This window comes from Manacus candei, unplaced genomic scaffold (assembly GCF_025592945.1).
Source record: "Manacus candei isolate 608988 ecotype Guabito, Panama unplaced genomic scaffold, ASM2559294v1 h1tg000024l, whole genome shotgun sequence".
In the NCBI taxonomy this organism is placed as follows: Eukaryota; Metazoa; Chordata; class Aves; order Passeriformes; family Pipridae; genus Manacus; species Manacus candei.
In genome coordinates, this window is record NW_026138072.1 from 8,997,945 (window position 1) to 9,009,286 (window position 11,342).

The following is an 11,342-nucleotide window of genomic DNA, read 5'->3' on the forward strand; positions in this document are numbered from 1 at the left end:
TTTCTGAACTGCAGATATTATTTCAGTAAATTATTTTATTTTAAATTGAACTGCAGTAAACTGGCAGTGTGATACAGTCCAGAGTTATACAGCAAATAAGGGAATAGTACCAATTTATTATGGTACTCTGCAGATTTTGTTTTCAAAACACTGAATGTGGGTGTGAGGCTACATGTATATTCTGCACTGGGGGAAATGGTAGGAGCTAATGCTCTATGATCTTGAGAAACAAAATGAGAGATTGCCACTCTTTGATGGTGTATCTGAGAGTTCTGGTAGGTTTCTTTGTTGAAAGACCTAGAGCTAAAACCTTCATATTTTGCTTGGGAAAATCATAAAAAGAAGCAAAGGGTGCAAAAAGGATGTTTTTGGTAGGAATAAAGGGAAGACATTCTCCCTCCTAACTTCAAAGCCTCGATGTATGGTGGGACAGTAGGGACAATTATGAAGCCTTTTTGGGGGAGGAAGGGCAGACCACTACTTGAATTCATGGCTAGGCTTCGCGAACAAAGATTAAGGAAGGCTCTATCCACATTTATTACAGGCACGCTGGTGGCTGATGAGGCCAATACGAGATAGACTACTTGAATTAGTCTGTAAAAAAAACAAAACCAAAACCAAAACACTTTAGCATGTGTGTATATATATTAACTTACCTCTTTCATTAGCAAATGTTCTTCTTTGGAGGAGGCTATTCCTCAGTCATCCTGGAAAGAAACCAGCTGCAAATTGTTTTATATCCCTTATGTTTTGGAAGCAGGGAGCTGAAACTGAAATTTATAGTGTTTTCTTTTTCAACTCAGAGACATGACTTGCAAAGGTAATGAACTCAAGTTCCCAGTCTGTGAAGCCATTGTGTTTCTAGTATTTGTCAAATAGAATATGAGCTAGTTACACTGTTGCCAGTGAATATAGATAAGCAAAGATTGTATATGAATCCCATAGGTGTGACTAGAATATTTTCAAATTGATTGGTTAAATTGTATAATGTTTGGTATCACCCCCTTAAAAACATATTTTTACTTTTCATTATTTGCATGCTATTTATATGCCTTTTGGTTTACAAATGCTGTTCTTTAGAGGTGGCTGAACTGCAGAATCTCAGAAAAAATTATTCCTTTTATGTGTTGCTCAGAAATCTGTGGACATTGAGGTTTTTTTCTAAGTAACAGAAACATAACTGTATATCACTTTCAGTATCTGTTACAAACTGTTCCTTCTCAGTATTTTTCTTTTTTGTTTTTGCAAGTTTTCATCAAGGCACTTTTAAAAGAAGGCAACACTGAAATATCTCGTGAGTACTACGGTAGGCTGTAAACCGGTGGAAGAGACTGCTTAGGTATGCAAAAAGACTTGATTCATGAGATTAAAGGCTTCTGTCTCTCTAATTAAAGTAATGATGCCTAGCAGGACAAGGTGGTCCAGATGGTCATCTGCTGCTACCAGATGACGTCTGGGAAAGCACCTAAGGCTGCAAAATACCTCTAGAATCTGTTGAATATGATATTGTGACAGCAAGTACAGGAGCAGGTTTTATCGAATACATTTTGCTAAGGAGATTTCAGAAATTATTAAGGCATGGATTATAAGAGTAAGAAGAAAAGGGAAAGGATGTGAGGAATAACCATATGTAAAAAGGATTTAAGGATAGAGCAATCAAACCTACGTGATTTCCATTCTTGTAAAATTCACACTAACTCACCCCAAGTTTATTGTTTTCATTCAATATTATTAGTATTTCTGTACAAACTCTTTTAAAAAACTGTAGATTTTATTTTTTTTATTTTTATTTTTTATTTTTATTATTATTTTTATAATTTCTTTATATAATTTCTTTTTTTTTTTTTTTAGTAAATAGAAAGTTATCAACAGAGAATTCAATGGGCACATTTACAGGAAGATAGTTTGATAAGGTCCAATTTCTTACTTTGACAGATTCCTCTGTATTTTTCACTTGATGAAACTATAAATTTTAATTTACATTATTTATTAAAATAAACCATAGTGATAAACACTATGATATACATAATGTTATTTAATATTAAATCCCTATTTAATATTAATTTTTTAAAAATGATTTTTTGTTACTCTGAAGAACTTCAGAAAAGTTATTTAGCAGAAAACATCACAATAATATTAATTTCAAATTGGTCAAACCTACATTTTGAAACCATGGAATTTCCCAGGAAGGACAACTGTGGCTCCATATGCTCTGGAATGTAATTTCCACTCTGTTCATATTGTTTAAAGTGTGTCTTGGTTATTGACAGTCTCTTGTGCCACTTTTGAAAATGATGGTCTTTTACATCTTAAATCCTAGGACCATGGAGATGGCTTTCCAGGAAGGACTGCTCATTAATGCACTGAACAGCCACCTGTCAACTGCAAAAAAAAAATAAATCTTACTCTAATCAGTTTTTATGGAAGGATATTTCACACTTAACAGTAACATTAAATTAAGAGAAGGAGAGCAGTGAAACAACTGCATAGGAAATATAAATTCAGCTTGAATAGGAGGACGGTGGTCTTCTGAAATGTTTTAGCTGATACTACAAATTTTTGACTATAGTACTGGCCATCTGACTGCAATGGAAGATTTGCATGTTTAATTAGAGGTATTCCATTGTTTTAATAGTGCAGCTGTGATTTTTCTTTCGTTTTTTTTTTCCTCCTCTTATTATATGCTTCCCTCTCCCTACACAGAAGGCAATCCTAGATAAGCAGATTAATATGTGGGATAGCTCCTCTTCATTGTTCTGTGCAGCACTTCCAGCTTTTCATAGCCAGTTGGACTTGTTAGGAGAAGCAAAATGATTGGCTGTTTCCTGGGATCCGTTTCATAAATTACAGCCCAGCATGCACAAGCATGATTCCTACAGCTGCGGTAATCCAGAGGCCTGTCAGTTCCTGACTTCATGCATGTTTATTCCCACTTGTTTTATAATATTGCATTGGAATTTCCTGTCTTGGATAGATTGCTATTGCATCTCCAGGACTTAGTGAGTAATTTTGATTTTTTCTACTCTGTTAATTACATACTGTAAACAAGAATGCTTCTGTTTAGAAAGTAGTTCACAGGCAGCTAACATTTGAGATTCTGTGCTGTATGAGATCAGGTAAGTAACCTTTGTAGATCTTCTCTTGCTAAGTCTAAAATAGCTTCATGATGTTACATGTGGTCAGTGCATTTGAGGTTCTTTCATGTCTGAAATAGAATCTGTTTGATCCCATAGGTTTGTTCTTCTGTAATTAAAATATAGTGATGTTGCATTACACCTGATTTGTGCCTAATTAAGACGTGCAATGTCTTATATGTTCATAGTACATTGTATACTAGCAATTGCAGTAGAACTACTGAAGAAATGTACACAATTCTGAGCTTGCAGTATAAAGCATAAAGAATCCCCGCTCCTTTGACGCTCCCTCCTTCCATCTCCTCTTAATAAGGATGAACATCCAAGTAAAAGGCAAAATAGTGTTAACATCTAGTATTTTAAACAACTGCCAAGATTAACACTCTTCCACTCTCCCCATCACCCGCCTTTTTTTTATATGGTGCTATGATGTTTTCCTTAATTTGTAGAAGGGGTTTTTTGTAGCATGCAAAATGACAGCTTGTTGGAGTTCAGTTTTAAAAGCAAATTATACCCACAGTGAATTAGAAACCTGTGGGAAAGGCTGTGCAGAATCTGTGGTTTAATCAGATGGAGTTATCACGGTGACTCCCCTGTTGGTCTCCTGGGATTGTCAGGTGTTACCTTTGTGCAACTCAGTTTAAAACAACAGAGCAGCAGATTGAAATCGGAAATTAGAAGCTACTGACTCTATATCTCTTTTGTAAATGCTACAAGATATATTCATTGCTATAAATGCATGTTCATGCAAAGAACTTTCCATGTTGCTTGTTTTTCCACATTGCTTGTTTGTGAGTAAATAACTTGGGTTATACCAAGAAACACATATGTTCTGCTAGCAAGATATAAGCCAATGCTGTTTCTTATTAACTTTCCTTCTTGAACTCTTAGCTTTTCAGATGGAATTTTGTGAATAAATAATTTTAAAATAGTAAATATTCTTCAGGCAGCAGACTTGCTCTTCTAATGAATATTATAACTTCTGGGGATATAAAATGCCCTCATAAAACTTCTCTAGACATCTTTTTTTGCTAGAAATTATTTTTTTACCTGATAATAGAAAATCGGAATGTAGTTTTAGCAATATTACTGCTTGCATGTCTTACATTGTAATGCACAGACTCATGCAAGATTAAAGTGACCATCACAAGCTGAAAGTCAATACTGTGGTGATTCTGTCTAAAACATATTTGTTAAATGTCAGTGAGCAAAATTAGCTGCTAATTCCTCTAAATGCCTTTATGAAGTTTAGCAAAAAGCAGTGTTTGGCTCACACAGATAATATTTGAGGTAATTTTTGCCAACTTTACCACAGTGGTCAGGTATAGTAAATAGGTATGTTATTACATATGTAATATAAAACTTAAACCACAGTGAATTAGTTTGAGATGTTATGCATTAAGTGAGATAGCGAATTATAATATAAACTATTAACTTCTATGATATTTCTGAAATAAGAAATTCAAAGTAGTTCTCTTAGATATGAAATCTGGCTTCAGCATAGTTTCTCTGACATACATGAAGCACAAGGCAATAAGTTGATGAGACATTAAACTTGCAGAATGTGGTATTGTGCTCTGAACAGCCGCGTGACTTGTTCAAATGGAAAATTTTTACTCTAGTCAAGTTATTTAGGTCTGCACATTGCTACTTTACTTTTTCTGTGCTCAACAAAAAAGAGAGACTATAGAAAAACTTGCAAGTTTGAGTGAGTTTCTGCATTTCCCATTATCCTAAGGGGAGTGACGTGAAAAATTGGTCCTGTGCTAAGTACATGGACTATTTCAATACTGTTAATACCATGTTTCCAGGAACTGAAACTGTATTGATACAGAATTTCTAGGTGATATTTGAAATCTGGCAGACCACAAGCGGTGCCTTCAGACTAGATCAAAGTCCTGTTGTGCTGGATGCTGTTCGAACAAGTAGTAAAAGGCAGTCCCTTATTCACAAGGAAAGAAAAATAATTTTGCTCAGCCTAATGCATACTGAAATTTTTCTTTTCCCATTTACAGTAGTCACTTTAAATTTTTAAATTAACTATGCACTATATAAAGATTATTCCAGAGCTCAAAAATAAGTAACTAAGTTAAGATCAACAAAAAATGCTTTTTTTCTTTTCTTTTTTTAAGTGCGAGATGTTTTGCTTTCTTCCTGGATGATCATAAATCATTTAAACAGTCTTGGAAACAAAGCGAAAAGCTGTAATTTTGTCAGAACAATAATATTGTATCCTCTTAAAACAGCATAAACACATATCTTTGATATCTGTGTGTTGTGGTAGATCATTCAGCAGACCGAAAAGTGAGGAATGAGGAGGGGAGAGAGAGAGAGGGAGAGAGAGGGAGAGAGGAAAGAAAGAAAATTAGAAGGAAAAACAAGTGAATTCCCATCACATTTGGATTTAGGAGGAAACTTAAATGGGAATATTCTGGGAATATTGAAATGAAAATTATCTGTTTAAACCAGTATCTTCAAAGTATTATAAAAATGTCAATCTATACTATCAAATAAAGTGCATGGTACAATTTGGCCCGGAGGAGAAAAGAAAAAGGCTCCAAGTCATATCATTAATGAAGAAGCTTTTGGCTTGCTTGTGTGATTTTGTCATTGCAGTTGCTTTCTCTGCAATAGTTGCACAGTGAACTTACTAGTACTAAAATATACTCCAAACGTGAATGTGTGCATGTTGATAGCAGGTGAGAATTTACATTTGTATATAGATGGAAAAGCCTGATTGTTTGCATGTATTTGCATTCTCAAATCAAGGATAGAATTTCTTTGTTTTTTTGTGTCAGGATTTGAGTTTCATGCATCTGAAAAAGTAATACTCTGTTCCTGTGTCCCAGCTTGCTCTCCTTGAATGAAAGTATTGTTACTCAAAGTGGAATACAGATGTATTTACATTTTTAGGCAGTAACACAAATATTCTTCCCAAGTAGCACAGCTCCTGGCTTGTGTACAGAGAACACGCTCTTTGCTTAGGGCTCCCTGGAACTTGCTGTTCTCTGCATGAGAAATGAGAGTGTCTTTTGCATTAAATAATTTGCTAGTAAGATTTACCTGTCATGGTGATTTGAAGAGCTAGCAAAGCTCAGTCTTCCTATAGCTTGAAATCTGAATTAGAGCCTGTGGACAGTCTGTTGTCTTCTTGATGCATCATATCTGAAATAAGATCTCATTTGTATCTCCAGTTCTGACAAAGCAGACCAAAACCTCTTTGAATTTTCATGGTCAGAAGCTCTTGAGTAAGGACTGCAAATATATAATATAGGTTGCCAAACTGAAAAATGGAATTATTCTGGTTCAGTAACGGATTTGAAAAACTAAAGGGAGATTTTTGTGTATTATATTTATGCAATTAGTTGTGTATAAATTTTTTTATTAGGGTGTGGATGTCAAAAATTGCACTTGATGTATGAAGGTGGCATTATAGCCTGTGACAGAAAAGAATCTAGATGGAATAAAGGGACTCTGCTGAGCTGACAAAATTCTGGAAAACCAGAATTTTGAGAACATAAAGGATGTGCATGCTGTGAAGTGTGATTAATTGAATATATGTTTGTCTGTGGTTGTAGTTATCACAAGCAGTTCTCCTGTATCTTTTCTGATTACTATTAAAAAAGTGCAGTTGACTGTCATATGTAAAAGCCTGACACAATATGGAAGAGTAATACAGCTGATCTTGCTATGCTGAATCTCAATATATGACTCAACCAGTGTTCAGTGATAGCTACATTTTGCCTGTGGTATAACCTTTTTTAAATGCAATCAAAAATTAAAAAAAAGTGTTTTACTCATTTTATCTTAGAAATTTGAAAACATAGGCCCTTACTTAACATTAAGCTCCTTAATGTACTTCTTTTTACAACATTTAAAATACTTGTGGTTTGCATGTGATATTTATTATGATATACCCCCAAAGCAGAGTTAGTGTGTGGTTGTATAAAAATTTACATGCACAATAAAAAGTTACATTTTTGTGATGTTAATTTTCCTTACTATTTTTAAATAATTTATAAAATTTCATTCAGTCTGTATCAAAACATTTTTAATTTTTCTTTAAAATCAACATTTAACAGTTAAGATGCTGAAATGTAGTCTGTCTATTCTTTATCTGATTATCTAGGGTTCTCCTCCTCTCTAAGCTCTTTGGGATCTGGGCATTGATGTGAAGGTCTGTAGTTTCATTAATTTACAGCCAAGGAGTCTGCATTGATTCTTATCCTTTTGTATCTTCATTCCTGTCTCATGAGTTAAGCGATATAGAACAAAAGATATATTTGTATGAGAATATGTTTTCTACTTTTTTTATGCTCAGTGCATATATATATACTGATGTAAAAATGGTGTGGTGAGTAGATATTTGTGTGCACAAATCATCATTTGCACAAAGAACATCTATAAAATGCAAATTATACTTGAAACCACTCTTAAAAATTAAATCAAAGGCTGATTTTTTAATAGTTGCACTTCTCAGGGTTTGCATACAGGATGCAGCTTCTGGACTCAGCTCATACCGAGGTTGGAACATTTGTGACTCATCCACAGATGGTAAGATCTGTAATGTCCCAGGCACTTGTGGTGCAATGTGGTGTCTGACAGAAATGTATTTGTTCATCCACCTATCTTTGACCATGCTCCAGCCTTTTGGTATATGAAATTTCTAGAATTGTGCTGTCCTTAGACTTCAGGGATGTACAATCTGTTACTTGACTCTGTTATCTCCATATGGATGCTTCCTATCAAGATACTTAGTTATGAAGAGAGAAGTTGTTAATCGCTAACCTTTTTTCATAATACATTCCCACTTAGTGGTTGTAGCACAACATGTGTATACAGTAAAGGAAACAAATAGCTAAGACATGAAAACACCATTTAGCAATATGCTTTGCATTTAATTAAAACTAGAAGGTATAGGAACATGTACCTAATACCCTGCTAATTAACTTTGGGGATATTTTCATTTATACATAAATCTCTCCACTGGAAAAACATCTGTTGCTCTGAATAATCTCTTCAAGTTTATTTTGTATGGAGCCATCTACTCCCCATGACAAAACAAAGTCTGGAAATGTATACAGTGGTCATTAGAGCCATTACAGCCATTTCCTGAAGCCTTCTCACAGAAATAACACTAAGGCCCTTCATTCAAACATTCAGATTGAATTGCTTTGTCATGTGCCTAGCTGTGGGAATACTGTTGTACGAGATAACCCATGGGAAGAGATAGTCGTAATGCTAGTGTTCCCCAAAAAGTGCAATACTGACAGAACAATACTGTCAGTTTTCTAGTAATATTTCTGTGCAAGAGGAATAATGAAAGACACAATTTAAAATTCAGGGAAAAAAGTAGCACTAGCAAGGAGTTACATCACTGTAATCAGACTAATATAGCCTCTTATGTCCAGGTTTCTAGTGCAAAATTAAAATTAAGCAATAGCAAAAGGGGGGAAAAGGCAGTTTTCTGTAGGCTGTTTAGCAGCTTTTGTTGGTATACTAGCTTGGGTAAGGAAAGAATAGGAAAAAAGTAGAAAATAACCCTTTCAGAAACCATTAGCTGAAATGCAATGCATTGGACTGAGAAATTTAGAAGTGATGGTTATGGGTAAAAGACTTGATTTTTCTGGAGGTCTTACATTAGCTTCTTTCTGAAATGCTCACTTATGTGCTGTCTTAAAGAAGGCAGAATTGCTTACCTTTGGATATTATTTCATCTAGCTTCAGCTACTGATTCTTAATTCTGTCTTTTAGTAAGACTTATTGCAGCTAAGAGTAAAATATCACTTTCAAAGTCTGTTACTAACATGTGACAAAATTCTTATAAATACTTTCCACTCCTGGCTAAGATTCTAAGGTTTTTGATATAATCCCTGGTTTTAGATACTCTTGATGCATGTAAACTATATGGAACATTACTTTAAAAATTCCTCTCTTCGCTGTGGATGCTGTTCAACCTTAGAAGATTTTCATGGTTCATTGTAGTTTCCACTTTTAGAGATACTAAGCAACATATCATATCTGTTCTATTAGTGTTAGGATACTCTCTTTTGGGAAAAAACCCATACTTTTCTCTGGAATCTGCTCTTTCATGGTCACAACTTGCTACAAGTGGACCACTAGAAGTTATAACTGTAAGTCTGTGTTGCTGTTGGGACCTTTTTTTTTTTTCCAATTGTTCTGTTTGCAAGACTGTAATGTTAGAATCCTTAATACTTCAGGTATGAAGCTCACTATGAACTTAGGGTCATGCACCCACCCATGTTATGCAGCTCTAGGTCCCATGATCCTAAACCAATTCAGGCTTCATTTGTTCATCTATCTCTCCACTCCCCACACCCACCTCTCTGGTTGAAAGCATCTAAAATGATGTTGAAATTTTTTTCCTTGCAGAAAATTTCCTGCAGGTGAAATTTGAGTAGTGATACATCTGATATGCTGTGGAGTCTGGTATGATGAGGGTACTTAAAGGTAAAAAGTCAGCTTGGGACAGTGAGGGTGGAGGGAGGCAGGCATAGTGAAACTTTGTCTGTTCTTCCTAGGGGGAATGGCTCCTGCCATGTCCTACCTTCCAGACCATGCTAGCTGGTGGCACAGCTAGCACCATGCCAAGAAATACATTTGCAGTTCCTGTGGTGGATCAGTGGTCCAGAGTTCAAGCTTGCACCTAAGCCACATTTTGTTTGGGTTTTGGGAGTTCAGGTCTATCCGCTGTGTTTACTCATTGTGCCTTTTGTCTGGGTAACTTAATCTGCTTCCTATACCAACTGACCAGCTTCTTGGTCAGCCACTCTTTGCTCATGTAGAAAAGCAGGTCCTCCCTAACCAACAGCCCTATAAGTGTTTGATGAAGGGCAGGTCCCCAAAGAAAACCCCACAGGAAAGAGTAAATCTTCTCCCCAGAGCAGGGACTGCATGTGCAGGGTTAATGCTGCGGGGGGAACCCACTGCATCCTTTGTACAGGATTTGTACGCAAGGGCTCACATAGCTTTGGGCACAGTTTGAAGCTAAATGAGTGTTCCCAGGGGAGTGGCTCCAGAACAACCTCCCCTCTGCTTCAGTTGCTTTGCTTGCAAGTGCTCTGGGAGTTTTGTGTAAAAAGAGACAAGAAAACTGTGAGTTAAAAACATTGGATTGAGACTTTGTCATGGGAAGCTGTATCTGATCTTGTCAAGCTGTTGATATTTTCAGTATAACAAGACAGAAAAAAGAAACATTTTAAAATATACAAGAAGGTAAACGAATGGATTTCAGTGGAAATTCCTTGGAATTAGGTACTAATGTAGTCCCTTGCTGTCTTTAGTTAGTAATGTGATTCAGATACCAACAGTGAAAAGTCTATAAAATGCAACTTTCCCTTACTTTTGTACCTTGAGCTATATTTGTATTAAAACCTGTATTTTTTTTGCTGTTTATCACAGGGATAATCCATGAACAGCTAATTGCACAGGAATTTTTAAAGCACTTTTTATTTTCTTAGTTTGTTATTGTTTTGCTTTACACCATTATACATCTGACTATTCATTATTACATACGTACCTTGGTTCGGATGAAGTTGCCCTGTCATGTGCACAAAATCAAAATTCAAAAATCTGAATTGGTGATTCCTTAGGACATCTGAAATGATGTTGCTCAAGAGAGTTAATCCATGAACAGAGAGTTAATCCATGAACTAACATGCTGTAAAACTACAAATACACATACACACAAAATACCCAGATGTATCATTGGCTGAAATAAGTCTGAACCTGAAGCTGCTATTGAAGAACTGAATTTTACAGGTATCAATTTGTGTGCTAAGTCTTCCTGACATACACAGAAAATATTTCAAAATGTGCTTTACTCTGTAATGATCAGATATTCACTAGTGACTGAATTAAAGGACAGCTGAATTGGAAGGCAAACCATGCAGTTATGACAGAATGACAATTTATAGTAATTTATAGGTTTTATTATTATTCCTCTTTTTTTACCAGATGCTACTTAAGTGATCAACTGTCAAATAGTAATTTTGGAATTCAATTACACTTTTACTAATAAAATTCAGTGAAATAGCTTGTATAAGACTCCATAAATCATCAAATTGCAAATAACCTATTTTAAAAGCAGCATAATGCTACAACCATTTGTAATATTAATCCATTCATGAAATGACATTTTGATTCAATAATTCTAAAAGTTTAAACAAAGCTAGTTCAATTCCAAGA